A 27076-nucleotide genomic window follows, 5' to 3' on the forward strand; every position below is an offset into this window, starting at 1 on the left:
ATGTATAGGATGCTGTGTGGAGTAATGTGTGGAATGATTTGTGGAATGTTGTGTGGAATGATGTGTGGAATGATGTGTGGAATGAGCTGTGGAATGATGTGTGGAATGATGTGTGGAATGATGTGTGGAATGATGTGTGGAAGAATGTGTGGAATGAGGATGGAATGTTATGTGGAATGATGTATGGAATTGTGTGTGGAAAGACGTGCGGAATGAGGTGTGGAATGACGTGTGGATTGATGTGTGGAATGAGGTGTGAAATAATATGTGGAATGATGTGTGGAATGATGTCCGGAATGATGTGTGGAATGATGTGTGGAATGATGCATGGAATGGTGCGTGGAATTATGTGTGGATTGATGTGTGGAATAAATTGTGGACCGATGTGTGGAATGATGAGTGGAATGATGAGTGGAATGATGTGTGGAATGATGTTTAGATTGAGGTGTGGAATGATGTGTGGAATGAGGTGTGGAATGATGTTCGGAATGATGTGTGGAATGATGTTTGGAATGATGAGTGGAATGATATGTGGAATTATGTGTGGAATGATGTGTGGCATGCTGTGTAGAATGATGTGTGGAATGATGTGTGGAATGATGTGTGGAATTATGTGTGGAAGGATGTGTGGAATGAGGTATGTTATGATATGTTGAATGATCTGTGGGATGATGAGTGGAATGATGTGTGAAATGATGTGTGGAATGATGTGTGGAATGATAGTTGGAATGAGGTGTGGAATGAGGTGAGGAATGTTGTGTGGAATGATATGGGGAATGATGTGTGGAATGATGTGTGGAAGGATGTGTGTAATGAGGAGGGAATGATATGTGGAATGATGTATGGAATGGTGTGTGTAATGAGGTGTGGAATTATGTCTGGAATCATGTGTGGAATGATGTGTGGATTCATGCATGGAATGATGAATGGTATGATGTGTTGAAATAATGTGTGGTAAGAATTGTGGAATGATGAGTGGAATGATGAGTGGAATGATGTGTGGAATGATGTTTGGAATGATGTTTAGATTGAGGTGTGGAATGATGTTTGGAATGAGGTTTGGAATGATGTTTGGAATGATGTGTAGAATGATGTGTGGAATGATGTGTGGAATGATTTGTGGAATGTGGTGTGGAATGTATAGTGGAATGTGGTGTGGAATTACGTGTGGAATGATGTGTAGAATGAGGTATGGAATGATGGGTGGAATGATGTGTAGAATGATGTGTGGAATGACGGGAGGACTAAGTTGTGGAATGAAGCGTGGAATGAAGTGTGGAATGATGTTTGGAATGATGTCTGGAATGATGTTTGGAAAGATGTGTGGAATGATGTGTGGAATGACGGCTGGAATGAGGTTTGGAATGATGCGGTGGAAAGATGAATGGAATGAAGTGTTGAATGAGGTTTGGAATGAGGTGTGGAATGATGTTTAGAATGAGGTGGAATGATGTGTGGAATGATGTGTGGAATGATGTGTGGAATGATGATAGGAATAATGTTTAGAACGAGATGTGGAATGATGTGTGGGAAGATGTGTGGAATGATGAGTGCAATGATGTGTGGAATGATGTGTGGAATGAGATGTGGAATGATATGTGGAATGATGTGTGGAATGATGTGTAGGATGCTGTGTGGAGTAATGTGTGGAATGATTTGTGGAATGTTGTGTGGAATGAGCTGTGGAATGATGTGTGGAATGATGTGTGGAATGATGTGTGGAATGATGTGTGGTAGAATGTGTGGAATGAGGATGGAATGTTACGTGGAATGATGTGTGGAATGGTGTGTGGAAAGACGTGCGGAATGAGGTGTGGAATGACGTGTGGATTGATGTGTGGAATGAGGTGTGGAATGATAAGTAGAATGATGTGTGGAATGATGTCTGGAATGATGTGTGGAATGATGCATGGAATGGTGCGTGGAATTATGTGTGGATTGATGTGTGGAATAAATTGTGGAACGATGTGTGGAATGATGAGTGGAATGATGTGTGGAATGATGTGTGGAATGATGTTTAGAGTGAGGTGTGGAATGATGTGTGGAATGAGGTTTGGAATGATGTTTGGAATGATGTGTGGAATGATGTTTGGAATGATGAGTGGAATGATATGTGGAATGATGTATGGAATGATGTGTGGCATGCTGTGTAGAATGATGTGTGGAATGATGTGTTGAATGATGTGTGGAAGGATGTGTGGAATGAGGTTTGTTATGTTATGTTGAATGATCTGTGGGATGATGAATGGAATAATGTGTGAAATGATGTGTGGAATGATGTGTGGAATGATATTTGGAATGAGGTGTGGAATGAGGTGACGAATGTTGTGTGGAATGATATGGGGAATGATGCGTGGAATGATGTGCGGAAGGATGTGTGTAATGAGGATGGAATGATATGTGGAATGATGTATGGAATGGTGTGTGTAATGAGGTGTGGAATTATGTCTGGAATCATGTGTGTAATTATGTGTGGATTGATGCATGGAATGATGAATGGTATGATGTGTTGAAATAATGTGTCGTAAGAATTGTGGAATGATGAGTGGAATGATGAGTGGAATGATGTGTGGAATGATGTGTGGAATGATGTTTAGAATGAGGTGTGGAATGATGTGTGGAATTAGGTGTGGAATGATGTTTCGAATGATGTGTGAAATGATGTGTAGAATGAGGTATGGAATGATGGGTGGAATGATGTGTGGAATTATGTGTCGAAAGATGTGTTGAATGACGGGGGGAATGAGGTGTGGAATGATGTTTGGAATGATGTCTGGAATGATGAGTTTAAAGATGTGTGGAATGATGTGTGGAATAATGTGTGGAATGAGATTTGGAATGATGTGTGAAATGAAGTGTGGAATGAGGTTTGGAATGATATGTGGAATGATGTTTGGAATGATGTGTGGACTGATGTGTGGAATTATGGGTGGAATGAGTTGTGTAATGATACGTGGAATGAAGTTTGGAATGATTTGTGCAATGATGTTTGGAATGATGTGTGGACTGATGTGTGGAATTATGGGTGGAATGAGTTGTGTAATGATACGTGGATTGATGTGCGGAATAATGTGTGGAATGATGAGGTGGAATGATGTGTGGAATGATATGTGGAATGAGGTTTGGAATGATGTGTGGAATGAGGTGTGGAATGATGTGTGGAATGATGTGTGGAATTATATGTGGAATGGTGTGTGGAATGATGTGCTAAATGCGATGTGGAATGATGTGTGGAATGATCTTTTGGATGAGGTTTGGAATGATAAATGGAATGATGTGTGGAATGATGTGTGGAATGAGGTGTGGAATGATGTGTGGAATGGTGTGTGGAATGACGGGAGGACTAAGTTGTGGAATGAAGCTTTGAATGAAGTGTGGAATGATGTTTGGAATGATGTCTGGAATGATGTTTGGAATGATGTGTGGAATGATGTGTGGAATGACGGCTGGAATGAGGTTTGGAATGATGCGTGGAATGATGTGTGGAATGATGTGTGGAATGATGCGGTGGAAAGATGAATGGAATGAAGTGTTGAATGAGGTTTAGAATGAGGTGGGAATGATGTTTGGAATGATGTGTGGAATGATGTGTGGAATGATGATAGGAATAATGTTCAGAACGAGATGTTAATGATGTGTGGGAAGATGTGTGGAATGATGAGTGGAATGATGTGTGGAAGGATATGAGGAATGAGCTGTGGAATGATATGTGGAATGATGTGTGGAATGATGTATAGGATGCTGTGTGGAGTAATGTGTGGAATGATTTGTGGAATGTTGTGTGGAATGATGTGTGGAATGATGTGTGGAATGAGCTGTGGAATGATGTGTGGAATGATGTGTGGAATGATGTGTGGAATGATGTGTGGAAGAATGTGTGGAATGAGGATGGAATGTTATGTGGAATGATGTATGGAATTGTGCGTGGAAAGACGTGCGGAATGAGGTGTGGAATGATGTGTGGATTGATGTGTGGAATGAGGTGTGAAATAATATGTGGAATGATGTGTGGAATGATGTCCGGAATGATGTGTGGAATGATGTGTGGAATGATGCATGGAATGGTGCGTGGAATTATGTGTGGATTGATGTGTGGAATAAATTGTGGACCGATGTGTGGAATGATGAGTGGAATGATGAGTGGAATGATGTGTGGAATGATGTTTAGATTGAGATGTGGAATGATGTGTGGAATGAGGTGTGGAATGATGTTCGGAATGATGTGTGGAATGATGTTTGGAATGATGAGTGGAATGATATGTGGAATTATGTGTGGAATGATGTGTGGCATGCTGTGTAGAATGATGTGTGGAATGATGTGTGGAATGATGTGTGGAATTATGTGTGGAAGGATGTGTGGAATGAGGTATGTTATGATATGTTGAATGATCTGTGGGATGATGAGTGGAATGATGTGTGAAATGATTTGTGGAATGATGTGTGGAATGATAGTTGGAATGAGGTGTGGAATGAGGTGAGGAATGTTGTGTGGAATGATATGGGGAATGATGTGTGGAATGATGTGTGGAAGGATGTGTGTAATGAGGAGGGAATGATATGTGGAATGATGTATGGAATGGTGTGTGTAATGAGGTGTGGAATTATGTCTGGAATCATGTGTGGAATGATGTGTGGATTCATGCATGAAATGATGAATGGTATGATGTGTTGAAATAATGTGTGGTAAGAATTGTGGAATGATGAGTGGAATGATGAGTGGAATGATGTGTGGAATGATGTTTGGAATGATGTTTAGATTGAGGTGTGGAATGATGTTTGGAATGAGGTTTGGAATGATGTTTGGAATGATGTGTAGAATGATGTGTGGAATGATGTGTGGAATGATTTGTGGAATGTGGTGTGGAATGTATAGTGGAATGAGGTGTGGAATTACGTGTGGAATGATGTGTAGAATGAGGTATGGAATGATGGGTGGAATGATGTGTAGAATGATGTGTGGAATGACGGGAGGACTAAGTTGTGGAATGAAGCGTGGAATGAAGTGTGGAATGATGTTTGGAATGATGTCTGGAATGATGTTTGGAAAGATGTGTGGAATGATGTGTGGAATGACGGCTGGAATGAGGTTTGGAATGATGCGGTGGAAAGATGAATGGAATGAAGTGTTGAATGAGGTTTGGAATGAGGTGTGGAATGATGTTTAGAATGAGGTGGAATGATGTGTGGAATGATGTGTGGAATGATGTGTGGAATGATGATAGGAATAATGTTTAGAACGAGATGTGGAATGATGTGTCGGAAGATGTGTGGAATGATGAGTGGAATGATGTGTGGAATGATGTGTGGAATGAGATGTGGAATGATATGTGGAATGATGTGTGGAATGATGTGTAGGATGCTGTGTGGAGTAATGTGTGGAATGATTTGTGGAATGTTGTGTGGAATGAGCTGTGGAATGATGTGTGGAATGATGTGTGGAATGATGTGTGGAATGATGTGTGGTAGAATGTGTGGAATGAGGATGGAATGTTATGTGGAATGATGTGTGGAATGGTGTGTGGAAAGACGTGCGGAATGAGGTGTGGAATGACGTGTGGATTGATGTGTGGAATGAGGTGTGGAATGATAAGTAGAATGATGTGTGGAATGATGTCTGGAATGATGTGTGGAATGATGCATGGAATGGTGCGTGGAATTATGTGTGGATTGATGTGTGGAATAAATTGTGGAACGATGTGTGGAATGATGAGTGGAATGATGTGTGGAATGATGTGTGGAATGATGTTTAGAGTGAGGTGTGGAATGATGTGTGGAATGAGGTTTGGAATGATGTTTGGAATGATGTGTGGAATGATGTTTGGAATGATGAGTGGAATGATATGTGGAATGATGTATGGAATGATGTGTGGCATGCTGTGTAGAATGATGTGTGGAATGATGTGTTGAATGATGTGTGGAAGGATGTGTGGAATGAGGTTTGTTATGTTATGTTGAATGATCTGTGAGATGATGAATGGAATAATGTGTGAAATGATGTGTGGAATGATGTGTGGAATGATATTTGGAATGAGGTGTGGAATGAGGTGACGAATGTTGTGTGGAATGATATGGGGAATGATGCGTGGAATGATGTGCGGAAGGATGTGTGTAATGAGGATGGAATGATATGTGGAATGATGTATGGAATGGTGTGTGTAATGAGGTGTGGAATTATGTCTGGAATCATGTGTGTAATTATGTGTGGATTGATGCATGGAATGATGAATGGTATGATGTGTTGAAATAATGTGTCGTAAGAATTGTGGAATGATGAGTGGAATGATGAGTGGAATGATGTGTGGAATGATGTGTGGAATGATGTTTAGAATGAGGTGTGGAATGATGTGTGGAATTAGGTGTGGAATGATGTTTCGAATGATGTGTGAAATGATGCTTAGAATGAGGTATGGAATGATGGGTGGAATGATGTGTGGAATTATGTGTCGAAAGATGTGTTGAATGACGGGGGGAATGAGGTGTGGAATGATGTTTGGAATGATGTCTGGAATAATGAGTTTAAAGATGTGTGGAATGATGTGTGGAATAATGTGTGGAATGAGATTTGGAATGATGTGTGAAATGAAGTGTGGAATGAGGTTTGGAATGATTTGTGGAATGATGTTTGGAATGATGTGTGGACTGATGTGTGGAATTATGGGTGGAATGAGTTGTGTAATGATACGTGGAATGAAGTTTGGAATGATTTTTGCAATGATGTTTGGAATGATGTGTGGACTGATGTGTGGAATTATGGGTGGAATGAGTTGTGTAATGATACGTGGATTGATGTGCGGAATAATGTGTGGAATGATGAGGTGGAATGATGTGTGGAATGATATGTGGAATGAGGTTTGGAATGATGTGTGGAATGAGGTGTGGAATGATGTGTGGAATGATGTGTGGAATTATATGTGGAATGGTGTGTGGAATGATGTGCTAAATGCGATGTGGAATGATGTGTGGAATGATCTTTTGGATGAGGTTTGGAATGATAAATGGAATGATGTGTGGAATGATGTGTGGAATGAGGTGTGGAATGATGTGTGGAATGGTTTGTGCAATGAGGTGTGGAATGAGGTGTGGAATAATATCTGGAATGAGGTTTGGAAAGATGTGTGGAATGTTGTGCGGAATGATGTGTGGAAGGATGTGAGGAAGAATGTGTGGAATGAGGTTTGTTATGATATGTTGAATGATATGTGGGATGATGAGTTGAATGATGTGTGGAATGTTGTGTGGAAGAATGTGTGGAATTAGGATGGAATAGTGGGCCGAAAGACGTGCGGAATGAGGTGTAGAATGAAGTGTGGATTGATGTGTGGAATGAGGTGTGGAATGTTATGTGGAATGATGTGCGGAATGATGTCTGGAATGATGTGTGGAATGAGGTTTGGAATGGTGTTTGGAATGATGTGTGGAATGATGTGTGGAATGAGATGTGGAATGATGGGTGGAATGATGTGTGGAATTATGTGTGTAATGATGTGTGGAATGATGAGTGGAAGGACGTGTGGAATGAGTTGTGGAAAGATGCATGAAATGATCTGTGAAATTTTGTGTGGAATGATGTTTGGAATGATGTGTGGAATGATGTGTGGAATGATTTGTGGAATGATGTGTGGAATAATGGGTGGAATGATGTGTGGAATGATGTAAGGGATGATGTGTGGAATGGTGTGTGGAATGTTACGTGGAATGATGTGTGGAATGATGTGTGGAATGATGTAAGGGATGATGTGTGGAATGATGTGTGGAATGATGTGTGGAAGGATGTGTGGAATGAGGTTTGTTATGATATGTTGAATGATATGTGGGATGATGAGTGGAATGACGTGTGAAATGTTGTGTGGAATGATGTGTTTAAAGATATTTGGAATGAGGTGTGGAATGAGGTGTGGAATGATGTTTGGAATGATATGGGGAATGATGTGTGGAATGATGTGAGAAAGGATGTGTGGAATGAGGATGGAATGATATTTGGAATGATGAATGGAATGGTGTGTGGAATGAGGTGTAGAATGATATGTGGAATGATGTGTGAAATGATGTGTGGATTGTTGCATGGAATGATGCATGGAATGATGTGTGGATTGATCTGTGGAATGATGAGTGGAATGATGTGTGGAATGATGTGTGGAATGAGGTGTGGAATGATGTTTGGAATGAGGTGTGGAATGATGTTTGCAATGAGGTGTGGAATGATGTTTGGAATGATGTGTGAAATGATGTGTGGAATTATGTGTGGAATGATGTGTGGAATTATGTCTGGAATGAGGTTTGGAATGGCGTGTGGAATGATGATTGGAATGATGTGTGGAATGATGCATGGAATGACGATTGGAATGGGGTGTGGAATGATGTGTGGAATGATGTGTGGAATGATGAGTTTAATGATGTGTGGAATGATGTGTGGAATAATGTTTGGAATGACTTGTGAAATGATGTTTGGAATGATGTGTGGAATGCCGGGTGGAAGGATGTGTGCATAGATGTGTGGAATAAATTGTGGAATGATGTGCGGAATAATGTGTGGAAGGATGTGTGGAATGATATGTGGAATGGTGTGTGGAATGATGTGCGAAATGCGATGTGGAATGATGTGTGGAATGATATGTGGGATGAGGTTTGGAATGATGTGTGGAATGATGTGTGGAATGAGGTGTGGAATGATGTGTGGAATGATGTGTGGAATGATATGTGGAATGGTGTGTGGAATGATGTGCTAAATGCGATGTGGAATGATGTGTAGAATGATATGTGGGATGAGGTTTGGAATGATGTGTGGAATGATGTGTGGAATGATGTGTGGAATGAGGTGTGGAATGAAGTGTGGAATGGTTTGTGCAATGATGTGTGGAATGAGGTGTGGAATGATATCTGGAATGATGTGTGGAATGATGAGTTTAATGATGTATGGAATGATGTGTGGAATAATGTGTGGAATGAGGTTTGAATGATGTGTGGAATGATGTGTGGATGAGTTTTGGAATGATGTGTGAAATAACGTGTGGAATGAAGTTTGGAATGACTTGTGGAATGATGTTTGGAATGATGTGTGGACTGATGTGTGGAATTATGGGTGGAATGACTTGTGGAATGACACGTAGAATGATGTGCGGAATAATGTGTGGAATGAGGTGCGGAATGATGTGTGCAATGATGTGTGGAATGAAATGTGGAATGGTGTGTGGAATGATGTGCTAAATGCGATGTGGAATGATGTGTGGAATGATCTGTGGGATGAGGTTTGGAATGATGTGTGGAATGATGTGTGGAATGATGAGTGGAATGAGGTGTGGAAATATATCTGGAATGAGGTTTGGAAAGATGTGTGTAATGTTGTGTGGAATGATGTGTGGAGGGATGTGTGCAAGAATGTGTGGAATGAGGTTTGTTATGATATGTTGAATGATATGTGGGATGATGAGGGCAATGGTGTGTGAAATGAATCGTGGAATGATGTGTGGAATGATGTTTGGAATGAGGTGCAGAATGAGGTGTGGAATGATGTCTGCAATGATATGTGGAATGATGTGTGGAATGATGTGTGGAAGAATGTGTGGAATGAGGATGGAATGATATGTGGAATCCCGTATGGAATGTTGTTTGTAAAGACGTGTCGATCGAGGTGTGGAATGACGTGTGGGTTGATGTGTGGAATGAGGTGTGGAATGATATGTGGAATTATGTGTGGATTGATGTGTGGAATAAATTGTGGAACGATGTGTGGAATGATGAGTGGAATGATGTGTGGAATGAGGTGTTGAATGAAGTTTAAATTGAGGTTTGGAATGATATGTGTAATGAGGTTTGGAATGATGTTTGGAATGATGTGTGGAATGATGTGTAGAATGAGGTATGGATTGATGGGTGGAATGATGTGTGGAATTATGTGTGGAATGATGTGTGGAATGATGTGTGGAATGACGTGTGGAATGAGTTGTGGAATGATGCGTGAAATGATCTGTGAAATGTTATGTGGAATGATGTTTGGAATGATGTGTGGAATGATGTTTGTAATGAAGTGTTGAATAATGGGTGGAATGAGGTTTGGAATGGTGTGTGGAATGATGATTGGAATGATGTGTGGAATGATGTGTGGAATGTTGTTTGCAATGATGTGTGAAATGATATGTGGAATGATGCGTGGAATGATGTATGGCATGCTGTGTGGAATGATGTGTGGAATGATGTGTGGAATGATGTGTGGAATGATGTGTGGAAGGATGTGTGGAATGAGGTTTGTTATGATATGTTGAATGATATGTGGGATGATGAGTGGAATGATGTGTGAAATGATGTGTAGAATGATCTGTGGAATGATATTTGGAATGAGGTGTGGAATGAGGTGAAGAATGATGTGTGGAATAATATGTGGAATGATGTGTGGAAGAATGTGTGGAATGAGGATGGAATGATATGTGGAATGATGTATGGAATGGTGTGTGGAAAGACGTGCGTAATGAGGTGTGGAATGACGTGTGGATTGATGTGTGGAATGAGGTGTGGAATGATAGCTGGAATGATGTGTGGAATGATGTCTGGAATGATGTGTGGAATGATGTGTGGAATGATGCATGGAATGATGCGTGGAATTATGTGTGGATTGATGTGTGGAATAAATTGTGGAACGATGTGTGGAATGATGAGTGTAATGATGTGTGGAATGATGTGTGGAATGATGTTTAGATTGAGGTGTGGAATGATGTGTAGAATAAGGTGTGGAATGATGGATGCAACGATGTGTGGAATGATGTGTGGAATGTGGTTTGGAATGAGGTTTTGAATGATGTGTGGAATGATGTGTGGAATGACGTGTGGAATGACGTGTGGAATGAGTTGTGGAATGATGTGTGGAATGAGGTGTGGAATGAAGTGTGGAATGACGTTTGGAATGGTGTGTGGAATGATGTATGGAATAACCTGTGGAATGAGGTGTGGAATGATGTGTGGAATGTTGTGTGAAATGATGTGTGAAATGATGTGTAGAATGATGTGTGGAATGATGTGTGGAATGATGTTGGAATGATGTGTGGAATGACGTTTGGAAAGATTTTTGGAATGATGTGTGGATTGATGTGAAGAATGAGGTGAGGAATGTTGGTTGGAATGATGTGTGGAATGATGTGATGAGTGAGGTTGGAATGGTGGGTGAAATGTTGTGTGGAATCATGTGTGGAATGATGTGTGGAATTAGGTGTGGAATGATGTTTGCTGTGGTGTGTGGAATGATGTGTAGAATGAGGTGTGGAATGATGTGTGTAATGATATGTGGAATGATGCGTGGAATAACGTGTGGAATGATGTTTGGAATGATGTCTGAAATGATGTTTGGAATGATGTGTGGAATGATGTGTGGAATGATGCGGTGGAAAGATGTATGGAATGAAGTGTGGAATGAGGTTTGGAATGATGTTTGGAATGAGATGTGGAATGATGTGTAGAATGATGTGTGGAATGATGGGTGGAATGATGTGTAGAGTGAGCTCTGGAATGATGTTGGAATGATGTGTAGAATGATGTGTGGAATGACGGGTGGAATAAGTTGTGGAATGAAGCGTGGAATGAAGTGTGGAATGATGTTTGGAATGATGTCTGGAATGATGTTTGGAATGATGTGTGGAATGATGTGTGGAATGACGGCTGGAATGAGTTGTGGAATGATGCGTGGAATGATGTGTGGAATGATTTGTGGAATGATGCGGTGGAAAGATGAATGGAATGAAGTGTTGAATGAGATTTGGAATGAGGTGTGGAATGATGTTTAGAATGAGGTGGGAACGATGTGTGGAATGATGTGTGGAATGATGTGTGGAATAATGATTGGAAATAATGTTTAGAACGAGGTGTGGAATGATGTGTGGGCAGATGTGTGGAATGAGCTGTGGAATGATATGTGGAATGATGTGTGGAATGATGTGTAGGATGCTGTGTGGAATAATGTGTGGAATGATTTGTGGAATGTTGTGTGGAATGATGTGTGGAATGATGTGTGGAATGAGCTGTGGAATGATGTGTGGAATGATGTGTGGAATGATGTGTGCAATGAGCTGTGGAATGATATGTGGAATGATGTGTGCAATGAGGTTTTGAACGATGTGTGGAATGTTGTGTGGAATGATGTGTGGAGGGATGTGTGTAAGAATGTGTGGAATGAGGTTTGTTATGATGTGTTGAATGATATGTTGGATGATAAGTGGAATGATATGTGAAATGATGCGCGGAATGATGTGTGGAATGATGTTTGGAATGAGGTGTGGGATGAGGTGTTGAATGATGTGTGGAATAACGTGTGGAAGAATGTGTGGAATTAGGATGGAATGATATGTGGAATGATGTATGGAATGGTGTGTGGAAAGACGTGCGGAATGAGGTGTGGAATGACGTGTGGATTGATGTGTGGAATGAGGTGTGGAATGATATGTGAAATGATGTGTGGAATGATGTCTGGAATGATGTGTGGAATGATGTGTGGAATGATGCATAGAATTGTGCGTGGAAATATGTGTGGATTGATGTGTGGAATAAATTGTGGAACGATGTGTGGAATGATGAGTGGAATGATGTGTGGAATGATGTGTGGAATGATGTTTAGATTGAGGTGTGGAATGATGTGTGGAATGAGGTGTGGAATGATGTTTGGAATGATGTGTGGTATGATGTTTGGAATGATGAGTGGAATGATATGTGGAATGATGTGTGGAATGATGTGTGGCATACTGAGTCGAATGATGTGTGGAATGATGTGTGGAATGACGTGTGGAATGATGTGTGGAAGGATGTGTGGAATGAGGTTTGTTATGATATGTTGAATGATCTGTGGGATGATGAGTGGAATGATGTGTGAAATGATGTGTGGAATGATGTGTAGAATGATATTTGGAATGAGGTGTGGAATGAGTTGAGGAATGATGTGTGGAATGATATGGGGAATGATGTTTGGAATGATGTGTGGAAGGATGTGTGTAATGAGGAGGGAATGATATGTGGAATGATGTATGGAATGGTGTGTGGAATGATGTTTAGATTGAGGTGTGGAATGATGTGTAGAATAAGGTGTGGAATGATGGATGGAACGATGTGTGGAATGATGTGTGGAATGTGGTTTGGAATGAAGTTTTGAATGATGTGTGGAATGATGTGTGGAATGACGTGTGGAATGACGTGTGGAATGAGTTGTGGAATGATGTGTGGAATGAGGTGTGGAATGAAGTGTGGAATGACGTTTGGAATGGTGTGTGCAATGATGTATGGAATGACCTGTGGAATGAGGTGTGGAATGATGTGTGGAATGTTGTGTGGAATAATGTGTGGAATGATGTGTAGAATGATGTGTGGAATGATGTGTGTAATGATATGTGGAATGATGCGTGGAATAACGTGTGGAATGATGTTTGGAATGATGTCTGGAATGATGTTGGAATGATGTGTGGAATGACGTTTGGAAAGATTTTTGGAATGATGTGTGGATTGATGTGAAGAATGAGGTGAGGAATATTGGTTGGAATGATGTGTGGAATAATGTGATGAGTGCGGTTGGAATGGTGGGTGAAATGTTGTGTGGAATCATGTGTGGAATGATGTGTGGAATTAGGTGTGGAATGATGTTTGCTGTGGTGTGTGGAATGATGTGTAGAATGAGGTGTGGAATGATGTGTGTAATGATATGTGGAATGATGCGTGGAATAACGTGTGGAATGATGTTTGGAATGATGTCTGGAATGATGTTTGGAATGATGTGTGGAATGATGTGTGGAATGATGCGGTGGAAAGATGTATGGAATGAAGTGTGGAATGAGGTTTGGAATGATGTTTGGAATGAGATGTGGAATGATGTGTAGAATGATGTGTGGAATGATGGGTGGAATGATGTGTAGAATGAGCTATGGAATGATGGTGGAATGATGTGTGGAATGTTGTGTGGAATGATGTGTGAAATGATGTGTAGAATGATGTGTGGAATGATGTGTGGAATGATGTTGGAATGATGTGTGGAATGACGTTTGGAAAGATTTTTGGAATGATGTGTGGATTGATGTGAAGAATGAGGTGAGAAATGTTGGTTGGAATGATGTGTGGAATGATGTGATGAGTGAGGTTGGAATGTTGGGTGAAATGTTGTGTGGAATCATGTGTGGAATGATGTGTGGAATTAGTTGTGGAATTATGTTTGCTGTGGTGTGTAAAATGATGTGTAGAATGATCTGTGGAATGATATTTGGAATGAGGTGTGGAATGAGGTGAAGAATGATGTGTGGAATGATATGTGGAATGATGTGTGGAAGAATGTGTGGAATGAGGATGGAATGATATGTGGAATGATATATGGAATGGTGTGTGGAAAGACGTGCGTAATGAGGTGTGGAATGACGTGTGGATAGATGTGTGGAATGAGGTCTGGAATTATAGCTGGAATGATGTGTGGAATGATGTCTGGAATGATGTGTGGAATGATGTGTGGAATGATGCATGGAATGATGCGTGGAATTATGTGTGGATTGATGTGTGGAATAAATTGTGGAACGATGTGTGGAATGATGAGTGTAATGATGTGTGGAATGATGTGTGGAATGATGTTTAGATTAAGGTGTGGAATGATGTGTAGAATAAGATGTGGAATGATGGATGGAACGATGTGTGGAATGATGTGTGGAATGTGGTTTGGAATGAGGTTTTGAATGATGTGTGGAATGATGTGTGGAATGACGTGTGGAATGACGTGTGGAATCAGTTGTGGAATGATGTGTGGAATGAGGTGTGGAATGAAGTGTGGAATGACGTTTGGAATGGTGTGTGGAATGATGTATGGAATGACCTGTGCAATGAGGTGTGGAATGATGTGTGGAATGTTGTGTGGAATGATGTGTGAAATGATGTGTAGAATGATGTGTGGAATGATGTGTGGAATGATGTTGGAATGATGTGTGGAATGACGTTTGGAAAGATTTTTGGAATGATGTGTGGATTGATGTGAAGAATGAGGTGAGGAATGTTGGTTGGAATGATGTGTGGAATGATGTGATGAGTGAGGTTCGAATGGTGGGTGAAATGTTGTGTGGAATCATGTGTGGAATGATGTGTGGAATTAGGTGTGGAATGATGTTTGCTGTGGTGTGTGGAATGATGTGTAGAATGAGGTGTGGAATGATGTGTGTAATGATATGTGGAATGATGCGTGGAATAACGTGTGGAATGATGTTTGGAATGATGTCTGGAATGATGTTTGGAATGATGTGTGGTAGATGTGTGGAATGATGCGGTGGAAAGATGTATGGAATGAAGTGTGGAATGAGGTTTGGAATGATGTTTGGAATGAGATGTGGAATGATGTGCAGAATGATGTGTGGAATGATGGGTGGAATGATGTGTAGAATGAGCTATGGAATGATGGTGCAATGATGTGTAGAATGATGTGTGGAATGACGGGTGGAATAAGTTGTGGAATGAAGCGTGGAATGAAGTGTGGAATGATGTTTGGAATGATGTCTGGAATGATGTTTGGAATGATGTGTGGAATGATGTGTGGAATGATTTGTGGAATGATGCGGTGGAAAGATGAATGGAATGAAGTGTTGAATGAGATTTGGAATGAGGTGTGGAATGATGTTTAGAATGAGGTGGGAACGATGTGTGGAATGATGTGTGGAATGATGTGTGGAATAATGATTGGAAATAATGTTTAGAACGAGGTGTGGAATGATGTGTGGGAAGATGTGTGGAATGAGCTGTGGAATGATATGTGGAATGATGTGTGGAATGATGTGTAGGATGCTGTGTGGAATAATGTGTGGAATGATTTGTGGAATGTTGTGTGGAATGATGTGTGGAATGATGTGTGGAATGAGCTGTGGAATGATGTGTGGAATGATGTGTGGAATGATGTATGCAATGAGCTGTGGAATGATATGTGGAATGATGTGTGAAATGAGGTTTTGAACGAGGTTTTGAACGATGTGTGGAATGTTGTGTGGAATGATGTGTGGAGGGATGTGTGTAAGGATGTGTGGAATGAGGTTTGTTATGATGTGTTGAATGATATGTTGGATGATAAGTGGAATGATATGTGAAATGATGCGCGGAATGATGTGTGGAATGATGTTTGGAATGAGGTGTGGGATGAGGTGTTGAATGATGTGTGGAATAACGTGTGGAAGAATGTGTGGAATTAGGATGGAATGATATGTGGAATAATGTATGGAATGGTGTGTGAAAAGACGTGCGGAATGATGTGTGGAATGACGTGTGGATTGACGTGTGGAATGAGGTGTGGAATGATATGTGAAATGATGTGTGGAATGATGTCTGGAATGATGTGTGGAATGATGTGTGGAATGATGCATAGAATGGTGCGTGGAAATATGTGTGGATTGATGTGTGGAATAAATTGTGGAACGATGTGTGGAATGATGAGTGGAATGATGTGTGGAATGATGTGTGGAATGATGTTTAGATTGAGGTGTGGAATGATGTGTGGAATGAGGTGTGGAATGATGTTTGGAATGATGTGTGGTATAATGTTTGGAATGATGTGTGGAATGACGTGTGGAATGATGTGTGGAAGGATGTGTGGAATGAGGTTTGTTATGATATGTTGAATGGTCTGTGGGATGATGAGTGGAATGATGTGTGAAATGATGTGTGGAATGATGTGTAGAATGATATTTGGAATGAGGTGTGGAATGAGTTGAGGAATGATGTGTGGAATGATATGGGGAATGGTGTTTGGAATGATGTGTGGAAGGATGTGTGTAATGAGGAGGGAATGATATGTGGAAAGATGTGTGTAATGGTGTGTGGAATGATGTTGAGATTGAGGTGTGGAATGATGTGTAGAATAAGGTGTGGAATGATGGATGGAACGATGTGTGGAATGATGTGTGGAATGTGGTTTGGAATGAGGTTTTGAATGATGTGTCGAATGATGTGTGGAATGACGTGTGGAATGACTTGTGGAATGAGTTGTGGAATGATGTGTGGAATGAGGTGTGGAATGAAGTGTGGAATGACGTTTGGAATGGTGTGTGGAATGATGTATGGAATGACCTGTGGAATGAGGTGTGGAATGATGTGTGGAATGTTGTGTGGAATAATGTGTGGAATGATGTGTAGAATGATGTGTGGAATGATGTGTGGAATGATGTGTGTAATGATATGTGAAATGATGCGTGGAATAACGTGTGGAATGATGTTTGGAATGATGTCTGGAATGATGTTGGAATGATGTGTGGAATGACGTTTGGAAAGATTTTTGGAATGATGTGTGGATTGATGCGATGAGTGAGGTTGGAATGGTGGGTGAAATGTTGTGTGGAATCATGTGTGGAATGATGTGTGGAATTAGGTGTGGAATGAAGTTTGCTGTGGTGTGTGGAATGATGTGTAGAATGAGGTGTGGAATGATGTGTGTAATGATATGTGGAATGATGCGTGGAATAACGTGTGGAATGATGTTTGGAATGATGTCTGGAATGATGTTTGGAATGATGTGTGGAATGATGTGTGGAATGATGCGGTGGAAAGATGTATGGAATGAAGTGTGGAATGAGGTTTGGAATGATGTTTGGAATGAGATGTGGAATGATGTGTAGAATGATGTGTGGAATGATGTGTGGAATGATGTGTAGAATGAGCTATGGAATGATGGTGGAATGATGTGTAGAATGATGTGTGGAATGACGGGTGGAATAAGTTGTGGAATGAAGCGTGGAATGAAGTGTGGAATGATGTTTGGAATGTTGTCTGGAATGATGTTTGGAATGACGGCTGGAATGAGTTGTGGAATGATGCGTGGAATGATGTGTGGAATGATTTGTGGAATGATGCGGTGGAAAGATGAATGGAATGAAGTGTTGAATGAGATTTGGAATGAGGTGTGGAATGATGTTTAGAATGAGGTGGGAACGATGTGTGGAATGATGTGTGGAATGATGTGTGGAATAATGATTGGAAATAATGTTTAGAACGAGGTGTGGAATGATGTGTGGGAAGATATGTGTGGAATGAGCTGTGGAATGATATGTGGAATGATGTGTGGAATGATGTGTAGGATGCTGTGTGGAATAATGTGTGGAATGATTTGTGGAATGTTGTGTGGAATGATGTGTGGAATGATGTGTGCAATGAGCTGTGGAATGGTATGTGGAATGATGTGTGAAATGAGGTTTTGAACGATGTGTGGAATGTTGTGTGGAATGTTGTGTGGAGGGATGTGTGTAAGAATGTGTGGAATGAGGTTTGTTATGATGTGTTGAATGATATGTTGGATGATAAGTGGAATAATATGTGAAATGATGCGCGGAATGATGTGTGGAATGATGTTTGGAATGAGGTGTGGGATGAGGTGTTGAATGATGTATGGAATAACGTGTGGAAGAATGTGTGAAATTAGGATGGAATGATATGTGGAATGATGTATGGAATGGTGTGTGGAAAGACGTGCGGAATGAGGTGTGGAATGACGTGTGGATTGATGTGTGGAATGAGGTGTGGAATGATATGTGACATGATGTGTGGAATGATGTCTGGAATGATGTGTGGAATGATGTGTGGAATGATGCATAGAATGGTGCGTGGAAATATGTGTGGATTGATGTGTGGAATAAATTGTGGAACGATGTGTGGAATGATGAGTGGAATGATGTGTGGAATGATGTGTGGAATGATGTTTAGATTGAGGTGTGGAATGATGTGTGGAATGAGGTGTGGAATGATGTTTGGAATGATGTGTGGTATGATGTTTGGAATGATGAGTGGAATGATATGTGGAATGATGTGTGGAATGATGTGTGGCATATGTGTCGAATGATGTGTGGAATGACGTGTGGAATGACGTGTGGAATGATGTGTGGAAGGATGTGTGGAATGAGATTTGTTATGATATGTTGAATGATCTGTGGGATGATGAGTGGAATGATGTGTGAAATGATGTGTGGAATGATGTGTAGAATGATATTTGGAATGAGGTGTGGAATGAGTTGAGGAATGATGTGTGGAATGATATGGGGAATGATGTTTGGAATGATGTGTGGAAGGATGTGTGTAATGAGGAGGGAATGATATGTGGAATGATGTAAGGAATGGTGTGTGTAATGAGGTGTGGAATTATGTCTGGAATCATGTGTGGAATGATGTGTGGATTGATGCATGAAAATATGAATGGTATGATGTGTGGATTGATGTGTGGTAAGAATTGTGGAATGATGAGTGGAATGATGAGTGGAATGATGTGTGGAATGATGTGTGGAATGAGGTGTGGAATGATGGGTGGAATGGTTTGTGCAATGAGGTGTGGAATGAGGTGTGGAATAATATCTGGAATGAGGTTTGGAAAGATGTGTGGAATGTTGTGTGGAATGATGTGTGGAGGGATGTGTTGAAGAATGTGTCGAATGAGGTTTGTTATGATATGTTGAATGATATGTGGGATGATGAGTGGAATGATGTGTGGAATGATGTGTGGAAGAATGTGTGGAATAAGGATGGAATGATATGTGGAATCATGTATGGAATAGTGTGCCGAAAGACGTGCGGAATGAGGTGTGGAATGAAGTGTGGATTGATGTGTGGAATGAGGTCTGGAATCATATGTGGAATGATGTGCGGAATGATGTCTGGAATGATGTGTGGAATGAGGTTTGGAATTGTGTTTGGAATGATGTGTGGAATGATGTGTAGAATGAGGTATGGAATGATGGGTGGAATGATGTGTGGAATTATGTGTGTAATGATGTGTGGAATGATGTGTGGAATGACGAGTGGAATGAGTTGTGGAAAGATGCGTGAAATGATCTGTGAAATTTTGTGTGGAATGATGTTTGGAATGATGTGTGGAATGATGTGTGGAATGATGTGTGGAATGATGTGTGGAATAATGGGTGGAATGAAATTTGGAATGGTGTGTGGAATGATGATTGGAATGATGTGTGGAATGATGTGTGGAATGTTGTTTGCAATGATGTGTGGAATGATATGTGGAATGCTGTGTGGAATGATGTGTGGCATGCTGTGTGGAATGATGTGTGGAATGATGTAAGGGATGATGTGTGGAATGATGTGTGGAATGATGTGTGGAAGGATGTGTGGAACGAGGTATGTTATGATATGTTGAATGATATGTGGGATGATGAGTGGAATGATGTGTGAAATGATGTGTGGAATGATGTTTGGAATGATATTTGGAATGAGGTGTGGAATGAGGTATGGAATGATGTGTGGAATGATATGGGGAATGATGTGTGGAATGATGTGAGAAAGGATGTGTGGAATGAGGATGGAATGATATGTGCAATGATGAATGGAATGGTGTGTGGAATGAGGTGTAGAATGATATGTGGAATGATGTGTGGAATGATGTGTGGATTGTTGCATGGAATGATGCATGGAATGATGTGTGGATTTATCTGTGGAATGATGAGTGGAATGATGTGTGGAATGATGTGTGGAATGATGTTTAGAATGAGGTGTAGAATGATGTGTGGAATGAGGTGTGGAATGATGTTTGGATTGATGTGTGAAATGATGTGTGGAATGATGTGTGGAATGATGTGTGGAATTATGTCTGGAATGAGGTTTGGAATGGCGTGTGGAATGACGATTGGAATGATGTGTGGAATGATGTGTGGAATGACGGGTGGAATGGGGTGTGGAATGATGTGTGGAATGATGTGTGGAATGATGAGTTTAATGATGTGTGGAATGATGTGTGGAATAATGTTTGGAATGACTTGTGAAATGATGTTTGGAATGATGTGTGGAATGCCGGGTGGAAGGATGTGTGCATTGATGTGTGGAATAAATTGTGGAATGATGTGTGGAATGATGTGTGAAATGATGTTTGGAATGTTGTGTGGATTGGTGTGCGGAATGAGGTTTGGAATGATGTGTGAAATGACTAGTGGAATGATGTTTGGAATGACTTGTGGAATGATGTTTGGAATGATGTTTGGACTGATGTGTGGAATTATGGGTGGAATGAGTTGTGGAATGATACGTGGAATGATGTGCGGAATAATGTGTGGAATGATATGTGGAATGATATGTGGAATGGTGAGTGGAATGATGTGCGAAATGCGATGTGGAATGATGTGTGGAATGATATGTGGGATGAGGTGTGGAATGATGTGTGGAATGATGTGTGGAATGAGGTGTGGAATGATGTGTGGAATGATGTGTGGAATGATATGTGGAATGGTGTGTGGAATGATGTGCTAAATGCGATGTGGAATGATGTGTGGAATGATATGTGGGATGAGGTTTGGAATGATGTGTGGAATGATGTGTGGAATGATGTGTGGAATGAGGTGTGGAATGATGTGTGGAATGGTTTGTGCAATGATGTGTGGAATGAGGTGTGGAATGATATCTGGAATGATGTGTGGAATGATGAGTTTAATGATGTGTGGAATGATGTGTGGAATAATGTGTGGAATGCGGTTTGGAATGATGTGTGGAATGATGTGTGGAATGAGTTTTGGAATGATGTGTGAAATGACGTGTGGAATGAAGTTTGGAATGACTTGTGGAATTATGTTTGGAATGATGTGTGGACTGATGTGTGGAATTATGGGTGGAATGAGTTGTGGAATGATACGTAGAATGATGTGCGGAATAATGTTTGGAATGAGGTGTGGAATGATGTGTGCAATGATGTGTGGAATGAAATGTGGAATGGTGTGTGGAATGATGTGCTAAAGGCGATGTGGAATGATGTGTGGAATGATCTGTGGGATGAGGTTTCGAATGATGTGTGGAATGATGTGTGGAATGATGTGTGGAATGAGGTGTGGAAATATATCTGGATGAGGTTTGGAAAGATGTGTGGAATGTTGTGTGGAATGATGTGTGGAGGGATGTCTGGAAGAATGTGTGGAATGAGGTTTGTTGTGATATATTGAATGATATGTGGGATGATGAGGGGAATGGTGTGTGAAATGAATCGTGGAATGATGTGTGGAATGATGTTTGGAATGAGGTGTGGAATGAGGTGTGGAATGATGTGTGGAATGATATGTTCAATGATGTGTGGAATAACGTGTGGAAGAATGTGTGGAATGAGGATGGAATGATATGTGGAATGATGTATGGAATGGTGTGTGGAAAGACGTGCGGAATGAGGTGTGGAGTGACGTGTGGATTGATGTGTGGAATGAGGTGTGGAATGATATGTGGAATGATGTGTGGAATGATGTCTGGAATGATGTGTGCAATGATGTTTGGAATGATGCATAGAATGGTGCCTGGAAATATGTGTGGATTGATGTGTGTAATAAATTGTGGAACGATGTGTGGAATGATGAATGGAATGATGTGTGGAATGATGTGTAGAATGATGTTTAGATTGAGGTGTGGAATGATGTGTGGAATGATGTGTGGAATGATGTGTGGCATGCTGTGTAGAATGATGTGTGGAATGATGTGTGGAATGATGTGTGGAATGATGTGTGGAAGGATGTGTGGAATGAGGTTTGTTATGATATGTTGAATGAGGTTTGTTATGATATGTTGAATGATCTGTGGGATGATGAGTGGAATGATGTGTGAAATGATGTGTGGAATGATGTGTGGAATGATATTTGGAATGAGGTGTGGAATGAGGTGAGGAATGATGTTTAGAATGATGTGTCGAAGGATGTTTGTAATGAGGAGGGAATGATATGTGGAATGATGTATGGAATGGTGTGTGTAATGAGGTGTGGACTTATGTCTGGAATCATGTGTGGAATGATGTGTGGATTGATGCATGAAATGATCAATGGTATGATGTGTGGATTGATGTGTGGTAAGTATTGTGGAATGATGAGTGGAATGATGAGTGGAATGATGTGTGGAATGATGTGTGGAATGATGTTTCGAAAGAGGTGTGGAATGATGTGTGGAATGAGGTGTGGAATGATGTTTCGAATGATGTGTGAAATTATGTGTAGAATGAGGTATGGAATGATGGGTTGAATGATGTGTGGAATGATGTGTGGGATGATGTGTGGAATTATGTCTGGAATGTGGTTTTGAATGGTGTGTGAAATGATGATTGGAATGATGTGTGGAATGATGTGTTGAATGACGGGTGGAATGAGGTGTGGAATGATGTTTGGAATGATGTGTGGAATGATGAGTTTAATGATGTGTGGAATGATGTGTGGAATAATGTGTGGAATGAGGTTTGGAATGATGTGTGGAATGATGTGTGGAATGAGGTTTGGAATGATGTGTGAAATGACGTGTGGAATGAAGTTTGGAATGATTTGTGGAATGATGTTTGGAATGATGTGTTGACTAATGTGTGGAATTATGGGTGGAATGAGTTGTGTAATGATACGTGGAATGAAGTTTGGAATGATTTGTGGAATGATGTTTGGAATGATGTGTGGACTGATGTGTGGTATTATGGGTGCAATGAGTTGTAGAATGAGGTTTGGAATGATGTGTGGAATGAGGTGTGGAATGATGTGTGGAATGATGTGTGGAATGATATGTGGAATGGTGTGTGGAATGATGAGCTAAATGCGATGTGGAATGTTGTGTGGAATGAACTGTGGGATGAGGTATGGAATGATGTGTTGAATGATGTGTGGAATGATGTGTGGAATGAGGTGTGGAATGATGTGTGGAATGGTTTGTGCAATGAGTTGTGGAATGAGGTGTGGAATAATATCTGGAATGAGGTTTGGAAAGATGTGTGGAATGTTGTGTGGAATGATGTGTGGAGGGATGTGTGGAAGAATGTGTGGAATGAGGTTTGTTATGATATGTTGAATGATATGTGGGATGATGAGTGGAATGATGTGTGGAATGATGTTTGGGAGAATGTGTGGAATGAGGATGGAATGATATGTGGAATCATGTATGGAATATTGTGTCGAAAGACGTGCGGAATGAGGTGTGGAATGACGTGTGGATTGATGTGTGGAATGATGTCTGGAATGAAGCATGGAATGATGCGTGGAATTATGTGTGGATTGATGTGTGGAATAAATTGTGGAACGATGTGTGGAATGATGAGTGGAATGATATGTGGAATGATGTGTGGAATGATGTTTAGATTGAACCGTGGAATGAAGTGTGGAATGAGGTTTGGAATGGTGTTTGGAATGATGTGTGGAATGATGTGTAGAATGAGGTATGGAATGATGGGTGGAATGATGTGTCGAATAATGGGTGGAATGAGGATTGGAATGGTGTGTGGAATGATGATTGGAATGATGTGTGGAATGATGTGTGGAATGTTGTTTGCAATGATGTGTGGAATGATATGTGTAATGATGTGTGCAATGATGTGTGGCATGCTGTGTGGAATGATGTGTGGAATGATGTATGGGATGACGTGTGGAATGATGTGTGGAATAATGTGTGGAAGGATGTGTGGAATGAGGTTTGTTATGATATGTTGAATGATATGTGGGATGATGAGTGGAATGATGTCTGAAATGATGTGTGGAATGATGTGTGGAATGATATTTGGATGAGGTGTGGAATGATGTGTGGAATGATGTGTGGAATGATATGGGGAATGATGTGTGGAATGATGTGAGAAAGTATGTGTGGAATCAGGATGGAATGATATGTGGAATGATGAATGGAATGGTGTGTGGAATGAGGTGTAGAATGATATGTGGAATGATGTGTGGAATGATGTCTTGAGTCATGTGTGGAATGATGTGTGGATTGATGCATGGAATGATTGATGAAATGATGTGTGGATTGATGTGTGGAATGATGAGCGGAATGACGTGTGGAATGATGTGTGGAATGATGTTTAGAATGAGGTGTGGAATGATGTGTGGAATGAGGTGTGGAATGATGTTTGGAATGATGTGTGAAATGATGTGTGGAATGATGTGCGTATTGATGTTTGGAATGATGTGTGGATTGACGTGTGGAATGAGGTTTGGAATCATGTGTGAAATGACGTATGGAATGATGTTTGGAATGACTTGTGTAATGATGTTTGGAATGATGTTTGGACTGATGTGTGGAATTATGGGTGGAATGAGTTGTGGAATGATACGTGGAATGATGTGCGGAATAATGTGTGGAATGATGTGTGGAATGATATGTGGGATGGTGTGTAGAATGATGTGCTAAATGCGATGTGGAATGATGTGTGGAATGAGATGTGGGATGAGGTTTGGAATGATGTGTGGAATGATGTGTGGAATGATGTGTGGAATGATGTGTGGAATGAGGTTTGGAATGATGTGTGGAATGAGGTGTGGAATGATGTGTTGAATGAGTTGTGGAATGATACGTGGAATGATGTGCGGAATAATGTGAGGAATGATGTGGTGGAATGATGTGTGGAATGACATGTGGGATGAGGTTTGGAATGATGTGTGGAATGATGTGCTAAATGCGATGTGGAATGATATCAGGAATGAAATGTGGAATGATGTGTTTAATGATGTATGTAATGATGTGTGGAATAATGTGTGGAATGAGGTTTGGAATGATGTGTGGAATGATGTGTGGAATGAGTTTTGGAATGATGTGTGAAATAACGTGTGGAATGAAGTTTGGAATGACTTGTGAAATGATGTTTGGATTGATGTGTGGACTGATGTGTGGAATTATAGGTGGAATGAGTTGTGGAATGATACGTAGAATGATGTGCGGAATAATGTGTGGAATGAGGTGTGGAATGATGTGTGTAATGATGTGTGGAATGATATGTGGATTGGAGTGTGGAATGATGTGCTAAATGCGATGTGGAATGATGTGTGGAATGATCTGTGGGGTGAGGTTTGGAATGATGTGTGGAATGATGTGTGGAATGATGTGTGGAATGAGGTGTGGAAATATATCTGGAATGAGGTATGGAAAGATGTGTGGAATGTTGTGTGGAATGATGTGTGGAGTGATGTGTGGAAGAATGTGTGGAATGCGGTTTGTTATGATATGTTGAATGATATGTGGGATGATGAGGGGAATGGTGTGTGAAATGAAGCGTGGAATCATGTGTGGAATGATGTTTGGAATGAGGTGTGGAATGAGGTGTGGAATGATGTGTGGAATGATATGTTAAATGATGTGTGGAATGATGTGTGGAAGAAACTGTGGAATGAGGATGGAATGATATGTGGAATCACGTATGGAATGGTGTGTGTAAAGATGTGCGGAATGAGGTGTGGAATGACGTGTGGATTGATGTGTGGAATGAGGTGTGGAATGATATGTGGAATTATGTGTGGATTGATGTGTGGAATAAATTGTGGAACGATGTGTGGAATGATGAGTGGAATGATGTGTGGAATGATGTGTTGAATGATCTTTAGATTGAGGTGTGGAATGATGTGTGGAATGAGGTTTGGAATGATGTTTGGAATGATGTGTGGAATGATCTGCAGAATGAGGTATGGAATGATGGGTGGAATGATGTGTGGAATTATGATTGGAATGATGTGTGGAATGATGTCTAGAATGACGTGTGGAATGAGTTGTGGAATGATGCGTAAAATGATCTCCGACATTTTGTGTGGAATGATGTTTGGAATGATGTGTGGAATGATATGTGTAATGATGTGTGGAATAATGGGTGGAATGAGGTTTGGAATGGTGTGTGGAATGATGATTGGAATGATGTGTGGAATGATGTGTGGAATGTTGTTTGCAATGATGTGTGGAATGATATGTGGAATGATGCGTGGAATGATGTGTGGCATGCTGTGTGGAATGATGTGTGGAAGGTTGTGTGGAATGAGGTTTGTTATGATATGTTGAATGATATGTGGGATGATGAGTTTAAATGATGTGTGAAATGATGTGTAGAATGATCTGTGGAATGATATTTGGAATGAGGTGTGGAATGAGCTGTGGAATGATGTGTGGAATGATTTGTGGAATGATGTGTGGAATGATGTGTGGAAGAATGTGTGGAATGAGGATGGAATGATATGTGGAATGATGTATGGAATGGTGTGTGGAAAGACGTGTGTACTTAGGTGTGGAATGACGTTTGGATTGATGTGTGGAATGAGGTGTGGAATGATATGTGGAATGAGGTGTGGAATGTTGTCTGTAATGATGTGTGGAATGATGTGTGGAATGATGCATGTAATGATGCGTGGAATTATGTGTGGATTGA

The sequence above is a fragment of the Pristiophorus japonicus genome, chromosome 28 (genome assembly GCF_044704955.1).
Source record: "Pristiophorus japonicus isolate sPriJap1 chromosome 28, sPriJap1.hap1, whole genome shotgun sequence".
Classification (NCBI taxonomy): domain Eukaryota; kingdom Metazoa; phylum Chordata; class Chondrichthyes; family Pristiophoridae; genus Pristiophorus; species Pristiophorus japonicus.